The sequence below is a fragment of the Catharus ustulatus genome, chromosome 1 (genome assembly GCF_009819885.2).
Source record: "Catharus ustulatus isolate bCatUst1 chromosome 1, bCatUst1.pri.v2, whole genome shotgun sequence".
Lineage (NCBI taxonomy): Eukaryota > Metazoa > Chordata > Aves > Passeriformes > Turdidae > Catharus > Catharus ustulatus.
In genome coordinates, this window is record NC_046221.1 from 75,448,957 (window position 1) to 75,460,390 (window position 11,434).

The following is an 11,434-nucleotide window of genomic DNA, read 5'->3' on the forward strand; positions in this document are numbered from 1 at the left end:
ATCTTGGAAACAACACAGACAACAGATAAAACTCAAATGTCGTAAGTGAGTCATCACACTATAGAACTGAATTATATTTGCATTTCATTGCATTGATAATTTCTGAAAGTGTTATTGGTTCAGTTAAGATGCTCTCCGTAACACACACACATAAAACAGGATTGTCAGCAGTCAGGAGGTTTGCAAACCATGTTTTTTGTAGCACATACCCTTTCTGCGCTGTGTCAGAATACACACTTCCTGTGCTCTTTTCCCCTGCAGACGGCAGAGTTTGCTGTTCCAGGTTGGTGTCTATGGCCTCTCTCCATTAAGCAGCGTGTGCATGGATGTGTGCAGGGCTGCACAACTCCTTTGGGAAATTTGTGTTTAATATAATTACGACTACTAAAAGTTGATCTCAAGTAGTAAACATATTTCAGATTTGGCTTTTAAAAAGTACAAATTCAGAAGTGTTTTGTATATTCACAATGAGTAGTCATTGTCTAATGACAATTTACACTGAATGTTACTTGGAACACAGTCTGATGAATATTTCAGTGAGGTCTACAGTCAAATATCTTACAACACTTTCCATGACCCAATATGCAAATCAGCTGTGGGATGTGAGAGGGCTGTTGGGGCTTACTCTACATAGATTTAGACTGTTTTAACAAAGGTTATTTATTAAACATTATCGACATTAGTTTTTTCACCACTTTCAAAATTCAGGAGGGGATTTTATCTTCTTTAGGGAAACAGCTAAGAAGTAGGTCGGGAACCATGACTGTGAAGAGGCCACTCCAGGGAAGGGAAAGGTTAAGTTCAGTTCTAACCAGTAAAATAAAAAGGTTGGGAGGCTACTGTCATCTGTGGAAGAACTTCTTCTGAGTTATTATTACATGTTGAACTATTTATTATGTCTCATTTGGTCATTGACAATAGTAAGGTTAACAAAGGGGATTTTTACCACTATATATTTGAGGGAGTTTAATTGGAGACTATTGGAAGAATTATAATTTATATTGAATAGAAAAGTCTGGAAGCTTATTCCATGGTTAAAAATATCATGCAAAAGGATCAAAGTTGTGCGATGTGAAGTTGGCATCTTTGTGAAATCACTAAATTCACTTAGCACATTAAGTAAATTCAGTAATTACCACAATAAAAAATGGATTCAGATTATCGGACCATATTTTTTCCTGCTTGGTACTTTGTGAAATTCCTGCTGGAAACAGGAAATATATTAGATTAAAATTGACCAAACCACACTGCAAACTTAAACAGAATTTAAACACTTAGGTTTCTTCAAGCAGAAACTTATATTCCCAAAAGGTCAGGATGCATATAGAAACTCACAAGTTTGTCAGTTAAGAAGAGCAGAGTTTGGGGCATTTTGTTCCCTTCCTCGCTCAAATATATCGCCGAACCCTCACAGCAACAGGGAAAACCCCATTGACTCGAAATAGTACAGTGGACAAACTAAGTGGCCATGACAAACACAGACACACACATATAAAATACTGTTTACTTAAGTCTTTAGCCAACTGGCCCTATGAGAATCTCGAGTTGTCCATCCCTGTGGCAGAGGACCAAGATCATGGGGTACCCCAGCTGCAGTGTGTTGTCTCACGCAGTTTGTGTGCATGGGTTGAGGACACCTTGAAAAATCTCTTCTTTGCAAAGCCAAGAGCAACTAATGAAGTTTGAGTGCTCCTTCCATCTGAAGGGCTGTCTCTGCTGCAGGGCCATGAGCTGTGGCTGTGTGCAGGAATGGTGTGTGCTCTTAGAGAGTACAAGAGTCAGCATGTTTCTTCTGCAAAAACTGAGAATTGCAGAGCAACGGTTTGGTCCAATGAAGCAGTGTCATTTTACATTGGTAGAAAATTGACACCTCTCTCTTTTTCTTTCAAATGCATCATTTTAGTGCTGACCTCTGCTCAAAACGAAGTGTGGTAAACCTATAATTAGGAGAACATCAGGTGACTTGTACAAAAGAAAAATGAAAGTTGTGGGGGTCATTTACAGTGTTTTCTGTTAGACTTCTGTTGTAGTTTCCTGGCATTTCTGTCTTGTTCTGTCTTCCTGCTCATCTCTTCATCTTTTGGAGTTAAAGTCTTGGAGTTCAAAGTCATAGGTTCATTTTGACCTTCAGTTTTAACTAAGAAAAAAAAAAAAAAGAGAGTTTCTAGTCCCAAAAGCTGCAGAGATAAGCTGAAAGTGAACTCTCTTGAGGCTTCAGGAATAAGAAAACTCATGTTCTTAAAATATTTGGGAACAGCAGTGCTATTCCAAATGAGAAGCCACCAGATGCCTGTATCAATGTACTTCTGAATTAGGCAGTAAGCCTGTGCTCAAAATATAACAATTTTATGATAGTATTAAATATGCTTCTTTTCACCGAGACCTTGTCCTTGTCCTTTTCTTTGTAAAGAACTTCTAACGGTTTCTTTTCAATACTGATTCGGAGAAATGCTAGCTTTTGTAGCCAAAAAGAAAATGAATAGCAGGTAAAGACCTTATTTTGATTATGCTAAGGACATGATTCCTTAACTAAAGACCTTGGCAATTCTCTAGTAACCCCATTAATTCCTTCCAAGTGATAGCAACAGTTTATGAAATCTAGAACTTCAAGGTCTTTACTTTTCTGAAAAAAGGTTACTCTATCATCATTATTATTAATTTCTATGTACATTTGTGTCTTGGAAATATGGCCACATGTGAGTACATCTGAATGTATTAATTATCAAATTATGCATGTTACCCATTTAAGGTATTTTATATAATATATAGGGCATGTAAATTGGTGTCTGGATATACAGTAATTCTACAAGGGACAGTCTTGACAGCCACATGTTAGCATAATTCATGTAATTTTCTTGGAAAATTCTGCAGTAGAGCCTTGTAATATCTGTTTGAACTTAAGGGTCTCTTTCACAAGGAGTCCCATAGCCTAAGGAAAAGACCTCCATAAGGAGGTGCCCATTTAGGTGAGCAGATAATGCAGTGGTCAGAGCACAGAGTTGGAGAAGCTCTGTCTAATGACACTGCTGATTTGGCTGAAGGAATGAGCTAGCATGGATGAGGAGTTGATTTATACAAAGAAAAGGTAATGACTCTGGACCACAAAGAAACTATGATTGTGGGACAAATCTGTTGGACAAATAACACTATTCTATCAGTAGTTCTAGGAATGAGATCCTAATTTGGGATAGATGTTACATTTACAATGATCCTGCTCTATTTTTTTTCATTTCCTATATAATATTTTAGAGCTAACATCAAGCAGCTCTCAAACACCAATCTTTCAGTAGTGTGGCTTCCAGGTAATGGACTGGAAACCATTGCAAACAATATAGTATTCAACATTTTCACAAGTGGCTTAGTTATTTTTGTCTGGTTTCACAAGTAAATCAGGCTGACAGGGCTGACAATACCCACAATACAAGCCACTCTCAGCAATAAACAGGATCTCAGAGGAAATCTGAAGTCTGGTGAATGCTAAGAAGAGAATAAGCCATTGGATTTAGCTCTCTGTTCAGCTCAATGGCCAATCACTGCAGTGATACAAGTGTGGTGAGTGAGGTGAGACTTAAGTCAGCTCTCTCCTCCTGTATCAATTCACAGCAGTTATCCATGTTACACCTTGTGCCTTGACTACCTTGCAGTTTTGTAAAGCTTTGGTTTTGTGGAGAAGGCAGACATCTCCACATCTTGGTAAGCACAGAGCTGTAGGGGATGCTGTGTCATGGAAGGAAGTGGGAATGGGGACAGAGGCAGAAGAGACACTAAGAGGTAAACCATGTCTATTTTTCCTAGGAGCTGTGAGTAGGATTTTTTTTTTCCCTCCCATTAGTTGATTTGATTTTGTTGGGTTTTTTTTCTCCATAGATTAATAAAGTTGTGAAGAAACAAATTTCATAAAATTTCAAGGATAAACATTTGGACGAATTATTTGCAATACTTTTTTTGTAGTAAGAACTAGCTTGATAACAGATATTAGATTTTATTAGAGGGCTGGAGCACCTCTTATGAGGAAAGGTTGAGAGAACTGGTATTGTTCAGCCTAGCAGCCTGTGAAGAGCAGGCTCTGGGGTGACTTTATTACTACCTTTCAGTACATAAAGGGGACCTGCAAGAAAGCTGAAGAATCTCCTTTTACAAGCTCATGTAATAATGGAAAAGGGGGAATGGTTTTAAACTGAAAGAGGGTATGTTTAGACTAAGATATTAGGAAGCAATTCTTTACTGTGGGGGTAGTGGAACAGGTTGCCCAGGGTACTTGTGGATGCCCCATCCCTGGAGGTGTTCCAGGCCAGGCTGGGTGGGGCTTTGAGCAACCGGGTCTAGTGGAAGGTGTCTGCCCATGGCACAGTGTTGGAACTAGATGATCTTAATGTCCCTTCCAACTGAAGCCACTTTGATATTAAGAGATGCAGAGGGTTTCAACTCATCTTCTCTGTATCTTTTCTCATTTTATAGTTCTCCAATATTTCATCTTTTCTTCAGTTCATAAATACTGTTATTTGTTGTTTGGTTGTTTCTTGTTTGGAGTGTTTTTCCCACTCTATCAGTTTGTCCTGAATGAAAGCCAAAACTGGATCCTCTGAGATTACATAACGAGATGGTGCTATGTTTGGCATATTTCATTCCTGTGATACCAAAGCTGATCCCACGCTACTCTTAGTAGTTCATCAATTTCAGATATTAACCATGTTCTTTAGAAATCCTGAGCAAATATCTCTCTGTAATTTGCTACTGCTCATTTATCAATATAATCTAAAAGCTTTCCTATCAACATTATAGTTAGAGGCACTTTTAGGACTTTCATCTGTTAATAAGGACTCTGGTATGAAAACATCATTAACATATTAGCTTTATGTAAAAAAACCAACTAAAACCAAACACAAACAAACAAACCTAAAAAAACCCCTTTGTTTCTTCTGGGGTTACAACACCAAAGAAGATCCCCGTCTTCTTTTTTTCTCATTGAGGAGCCTGTAAGCTCTGTACTCTTCAAGTCTCTGTCAAAAAGTTTCAAATGCTTTCATTCTTGAATAGACACAGATGATGAATGCAACATGTTAGTGTAGAAAACATGGTCCAGTGTACAAGATATATCACAAAAAGTCCATGCTAATTTCCTGTGTGCGATACCTAGAATTTATTAATAGTGTCTTTATGGTTAATTCTACTTTAAGTGAATTTCTAAAAATACTGATAGCATGTGAACCCTTGCCTACAATGCTCACACACCAATGAAAGACTGAAATAAAACGCAATCACAGAGCTTTGAGTGGGCTGGCTTGCAAAAATCCCCTTTCAGTACATGGTAAGAATATTCATAAGGAAACCTGGGAGATAGGAACTTGTGAACTGCGAATTCTTCTGCGAGTTTGAACTGTACTGACTTTGGGAACACAAACCTGGAACAGGCTGGTGTTCATCGAAAGTTTGAAATTAGTAACATTTAAAAAAACCTTGTGATAGGAGTGAAAGTGTTGGGAAATACCTTGTAGGAGGCAAATAATATAGACATGGGTAGAGAGGAGAACTAACCATTAGCCTCCAAATGTTTTTAAAAATAAATTATTTATTTATTGTTCGGGAATGCTGATGCTGAGACGTCATTTTGCCACATTCTACTGGTTGCATCAGCAAGGCATTGGGACACTTACAATGAAAGTGTTTCAGCATATTTCTTCAGTTAGAATCTCCTTTTTATTCCAGTCAGGGCAGAATAAAACTCATCTGAAAAATCCAAGAGGGGGACAGAAATGCTGACACTTCAAATGCTGGGTTCAAAAAATCTGATGCCCATGCTACTTTTCATTCCCACAACTCCTGAATACATTAGCCATGTGCCCTTTAAGGACAACTTTTGTCATTGCAAACAGTGTTCCTGATGTCTGGTTGCACTGTGCCAGTGTTTGTGTAGGGTTTTAATCATTGATAGCATACCTGAACATTCACTTCTTTCTTGCTATTTCTCATGGTTGCTTTTTTCCACTGCTATTGGTAAAATGTTTTAAATAGTTTCTGCTCTGCCCATATTTGCTCTTGAATCAAAAGGGAGTAGTGCTGAAAATATAAGTCAGGGAATGTGTTTAATTTTTTTCAGTCAAGCTCAACACTTTTTGTAGGAGTTTTATCCAGTGGAGAAGGGTGACTACTGCGCAGATTATGGCATTCCATTGTTATCTTGGAAGCTGAAAACACAGTCTATGAATAAAGGTATAAATTAATTAAAGTGCCACAGAGCGCAATAAATTTTATTTTATTTCTAAATGTAATTGTTGTCATTTAACCCTCTATGATTTGTATTCAGAAGTGGTAGCATTGCACAGATGTATCTATTAAAACTAAAACAGTATGGTTTTCGTTCCTTCTTTCATCTCTCCAAGACTTTTACCAATCCTTTGCTTATTTTCTCTTTTTATTTTTTTTCTTTTCTTGTCTTTTTTTTTTTTCCTCCTGGTGCAGGAGCAGAAACAGATTATATTTCTCTTCAAGGGATGATCTTTTCCTTTTACAGAAACTACTGTCCTGCAGCATATGACTCTGAAATTGTCATATTTTGAAGGAAAGAAAACAATCCATTGGAGAAATTTGAGTTTCCCTTTCCTAGTACTATAAAGCTCATTTTTTGCTTGCTAAAAATGGGAAGCCAGTCTGTGAAACCTGTTTTCTTTCCTGAACCCTCTGCTAATTTACTAGCAATTGTATGTTCAAGACACAATACGTATTTCTTTGGAAGGCTGTACAGAGACTGATGGTTCTTCAGAGCTGCTCAGAATTTTAGAACATTAGGAAATATGCTGTCTAGTGCAGAGCTAGTGGGCAAGGGTTTGCATAAGGCAACCTATCATTTTACATTTCAGGGCAGCTGCACTAAATGTATTAATATTTCAAATGGTCCTGCAAGACAAGACCTACATCTGGATGTCTACCAGAGTACACTAAGTAAATATTCATAATGTAAATATTGTTTTAAAAATTGTAAATATATTTTTGAAGGGGTTAACTGTTAGCCACTTTAATTTCTGTTGTGATGAAAAAAATACTTTGGCCAGTAACTGAAAAAATTGTGCAGATGGAAACCTTACAAGCGGGTGACTGGCAGTGAAAAGATTGTTACTAGGAGTAATTACCACAAATCAATTGGAGAGTAGCCTTTCTCATGTGTAAAGTAGATATTTGTGTAAAGTAGATACTTTCCCTTTATTTCTTAATGTTAGTCCTGGTGAATAAAAGGTTGCTGCCCATGGCAAGAAATTAAGAGCTATGAGCTCAGCTGGATGAAAAATGACGAAGAGCAGATGAAGTCAGTAAAGCTGTACTGATTTAGACCTATGGAGGATATATAGCTAAACCAAATCACTTTAATGAAATCAGTCACTTGCATGTTCTTGCATCTACAGGTCTAAATAATTTTCAGAGATTACGGTAGTTATAGGTTTTCATGATATACAAAGATATAGGGAGTATACAGAAGAGGCCAAGGAGGTCTCCAGAAAGAATTTTGAGTGCTGAAGAATTTCTTATCTTGACATTTTTTCTTTAAAAAACGTGTTAGAAGAGAAGAAAGAGACAGAGGAACTGTTTAAATGTCTGTTTTCACAAATGGGACTTGTGGAAGGACCAAACCTTGGTGGTGTGCCATGTCTCACATGAGCACCTCTGATGGAGGCTGGAGCACCACTCTCCATTGAGGTGCCTACAGCAGGTAGAATCAAGAATCTTCTGTGAAATGCTTCTATTGTCTCTTACATTTGTTTTTGTGGAAATTTAGGACATCTCATATCCTTTTCTGTATTAACAGAATGTAACAGAATGTAACTTCAGGAGACCACATAAATTTAAACCCATTCTTGACTCAAAATCCGTCTCTTACTCCTCTCCACTTTTTCTATTCCTAAGAAAGACATAGGACTATCTCAGAAACGGAGCATCAAAACAGCCTATTAAATTCTGAAACACCCTAGCAGCATGTGCCATTTACCCTCCTTCACTTTAAAGATAATTTTGGATGTTAATGAACTTAAACGTAATACTTTTAAATAATCACTAGAGATAACAGAAAAAAAATCAAGCATCTCCCCAGACCAGAAAGGAATGTTTGATCCTAGAGTCACAGGCTCATTTAAATTCACTACTGTAAGTCCATCACTTTCAACTATTGATCTATGATAAGACATTTTTATTAATTTTTCCTTAGAAAAATTCACTAGCATTGAAGAAGATTCAGTGTGCAGGGGGAAGAGCTCCTTAATTTGACTGATTAGGCCAATTTACTTAGGTTTTCCTGAAAAATAAAAGGATGTACTGTAAGTCTTGGACTTCATCTCTGAAATGTTTAGTCAATTCCCTGGCAATTAATCCATACCTTGCTTTCTTAGACTGACATATATCATGCAGTGCTCTTTACAAGAAACACTTATATCTGTGCATTTTGTTTTCTTATCCAACTGTGATAAATTCAATTAGCTAAGGCTTTCACTGTTCCCTTGCTGAGACTACCTATGCCTGATCATCAGTTGGCCAGAGGAACAATTTCTGGATATCTCTTGTTCCTCTGGTCCCCAGGTGAGATGGGACAAGGTCTGGATAGACCTGGTCTGAGATTTCCTGTCACTTCATGTCTTCCTGTGCAGACTGTTAGGATGGCAGCACACGTGCACTAATGGACCTCAAACAAATGTATCCGAGAGCAGTAAGGGTCAAGGAGACAGACTGTTGATTCACAAGGAAAGGCATGTATTGCAGTTTGGATTTTTCACCTGGACATACAGAGGTAATAAGGCAAAGCCAAGGTTTGTCTTAATCTATGCTATCTTTACAAGCACAACCTGTAAAAAGGACTTTTTGTATTTTTTCTCATTTACACTAGACTGCAAAGAAACTCTCTCTTGAAAAATTGTTGGGAATTCAGAGAGGCTGAAGTTGGTTAAGACTGTCAAGACATTTTGACATTGGAGTACACTAGATTTTCTCCCCTCTTGTAGTTTCAAGGAAAAACTGAAACTTGTAGTCTGCAATTTTCATTCATTCATTCATTAATTTCACTTTATAAAAATGTTAGCTCACTACTTTCAGATTTTTGAACTGTGTGATTCCTGCAGGTCCCAGAACACTCAAAACCAGTTTTTAAAATTTGCTTCAGATTGATGTGTCATGCCATGTATGCATTTTCTTATCTTTGCTTTTTAAACGATTTTTATGGCTTTCATCAAAGAGCTATTTGGATGGCATTATGTGAAATTATTGCAGTCTCTGGCTGTTCCTTGAGCAACAGGATCAAATACCTGCTCTTGCAGGCAGGCAAACAACATTTCAATGGAGTTGAATTCAATGTAATTGAATTCGCCGCATTTCAATGGAGTTCACACTTTCTCTCTCATCTGGTGACCCAAATGCAGCAATTTTCAAGGCACAATGTATGTACATTTTGTGAGTTTTTTTCATGATTCTTAATTTTGTTAGACAGAAGGTAAGGAAATAATTTGTTTGGGTATGGACATTCACTTGTGTCTTGGATATTACTGCAGGGATTCTTATAGAAGTGTAATCCCATCACTAAAATAAAGGATAGCAACTAAAGCTGGGAAAAATCAGGGGTGAAGATGTAACTTGCCCTTCATTTTTATTTAGCTGTTTTTTTTCTTAATCTTTTTAGAATATACCTGGTAGGCTCTTGAATGAATGCACATAATTTACAAATTGCTTGCCCAGCTGTATAAATTGTGGAGAAAATAATAAGAATTAAGAACATTGAATAATTTATCGTAAAATGTGAATTTTGTCAAATAAATTATTCAGTGATATTATCTGACAGCTGTTACTGTGGGGCTTAATTAATGAGTGTATGCAAAGCACTTTAATCTACAGTTTATGAAATGGATTAGTTGACAAAGTTGCATTCAGGAACAGGGTCCTGAATCTATGAGTCTAAGAAATCTAAGAGGTCTGTTCCAACAGAGTTAAATAAAAAGTTGTTGTCTGCCACACATTGTAGTAAGTGTCAGTTCTTGCCAGCACATGGCATATGGTGATCTCCTATTTTTTGAAAAAGAAAAGCTTTAGAGTTGTTAGATACCACTGACTGTAATGTTTTTCATGACATAAGTCTTGTTTGTGTCTACCAAATAGATGTAATTTAGTCATAAAAGCTTTGGACTTTGCTTGAATGTCTGAGGGGCGTTTCCTGTATCCCACAGCCTTGGTTTTGTGTATACTGCTCACATCCTTGAACAGATTATGATTTACTACATTTCTCCAGTTTCAGCTTCCCTTCTGGTTCAGATACCTTACAATCCACATACATCCTCTTCAAAATAAATCCTACGGCTTTTATTCCTCTGAAGGAAACACAGAGAAATTTTCTGCAGAATCCTCTGAATTCAGTTGAAAGTCTCTCAAAATCTTCATGGCGTTTCTAGACCAAACTCTTATATAGTTTTCTCTGCACTTGGAATTCTGCTCCTTGTACATTCTTGTATTAATGGTTCCTTTTGGTCGAAGCCCAAGAGGAGAGGGCAAAGCCTGAACTAATATGAATTTCAGTTTGTTTTTCCAATGTTTTGTATTCAATACAAAAGTCTCACTGGTTCGGAAGCAAAATAGAATCCTAATTCTAGAGTGTTTGCATTGCACATCATTCAACTGGTTAAAGCTTGAAAACTGGTCTTAATTCAAGTGACATCCTTATAAGTGCTCTGTTCACCTAGAAACCCAAAAATAAGTATGTTTCTATGAATGAAGGTTTTGAAGGTTTTTAGTTTGCATATTTCTTTGCAAATGTGTCACTTACTTCTGAAGCTGCTTATATATGCAATGCAAAAATTACTCAGGCAATCACAGAATTTAATTAACAGAAGAATAAGCAGGTGCATAAGAACTCTGAAACATCTTCATCCATTAGCAGCTATTGTTCACAGCACATCAATAACTGAAATGATGCCTTGAAAGTCTAGAACACCTTTTTTTTTTAAATTATTATTGCATTCATTATGCCAACTTATCACTGGCAGAGAAATAATTTTTTTTTTACCTTTTTATTTCCTCCAAGCCACTTTCTTGAACTGTGTTCCTCGGGGAACAGTGTGTTGGAGAAATATCAATTGCACAGAAGACTGCTTTGTGCAGAAACTTTACTCCTGCTAAATAAGATAATGTTTACATTGAAATGGTTCCCAGTTAATTATGAATATATATGACTCCCAAAGGATCATTTGGCCTTAATAAAAAAAAAAAAAAAAAAAAAAAATTCCTGCAGCCTAAAAAACAATCCTTGTATCTGTTTTGCTTATAAAATATAAAATATGGCATAATGGCTTTTAGAAGTTGCTGGAGCCCATATATCTACCCAGAATAGTGGGAAAACAGTCTTGTGAGAGTTTTCATCTTGCAGTAATCAGATAAGTGGATAAAGTAGCACTTGTTCTTGTCAACTTGATTT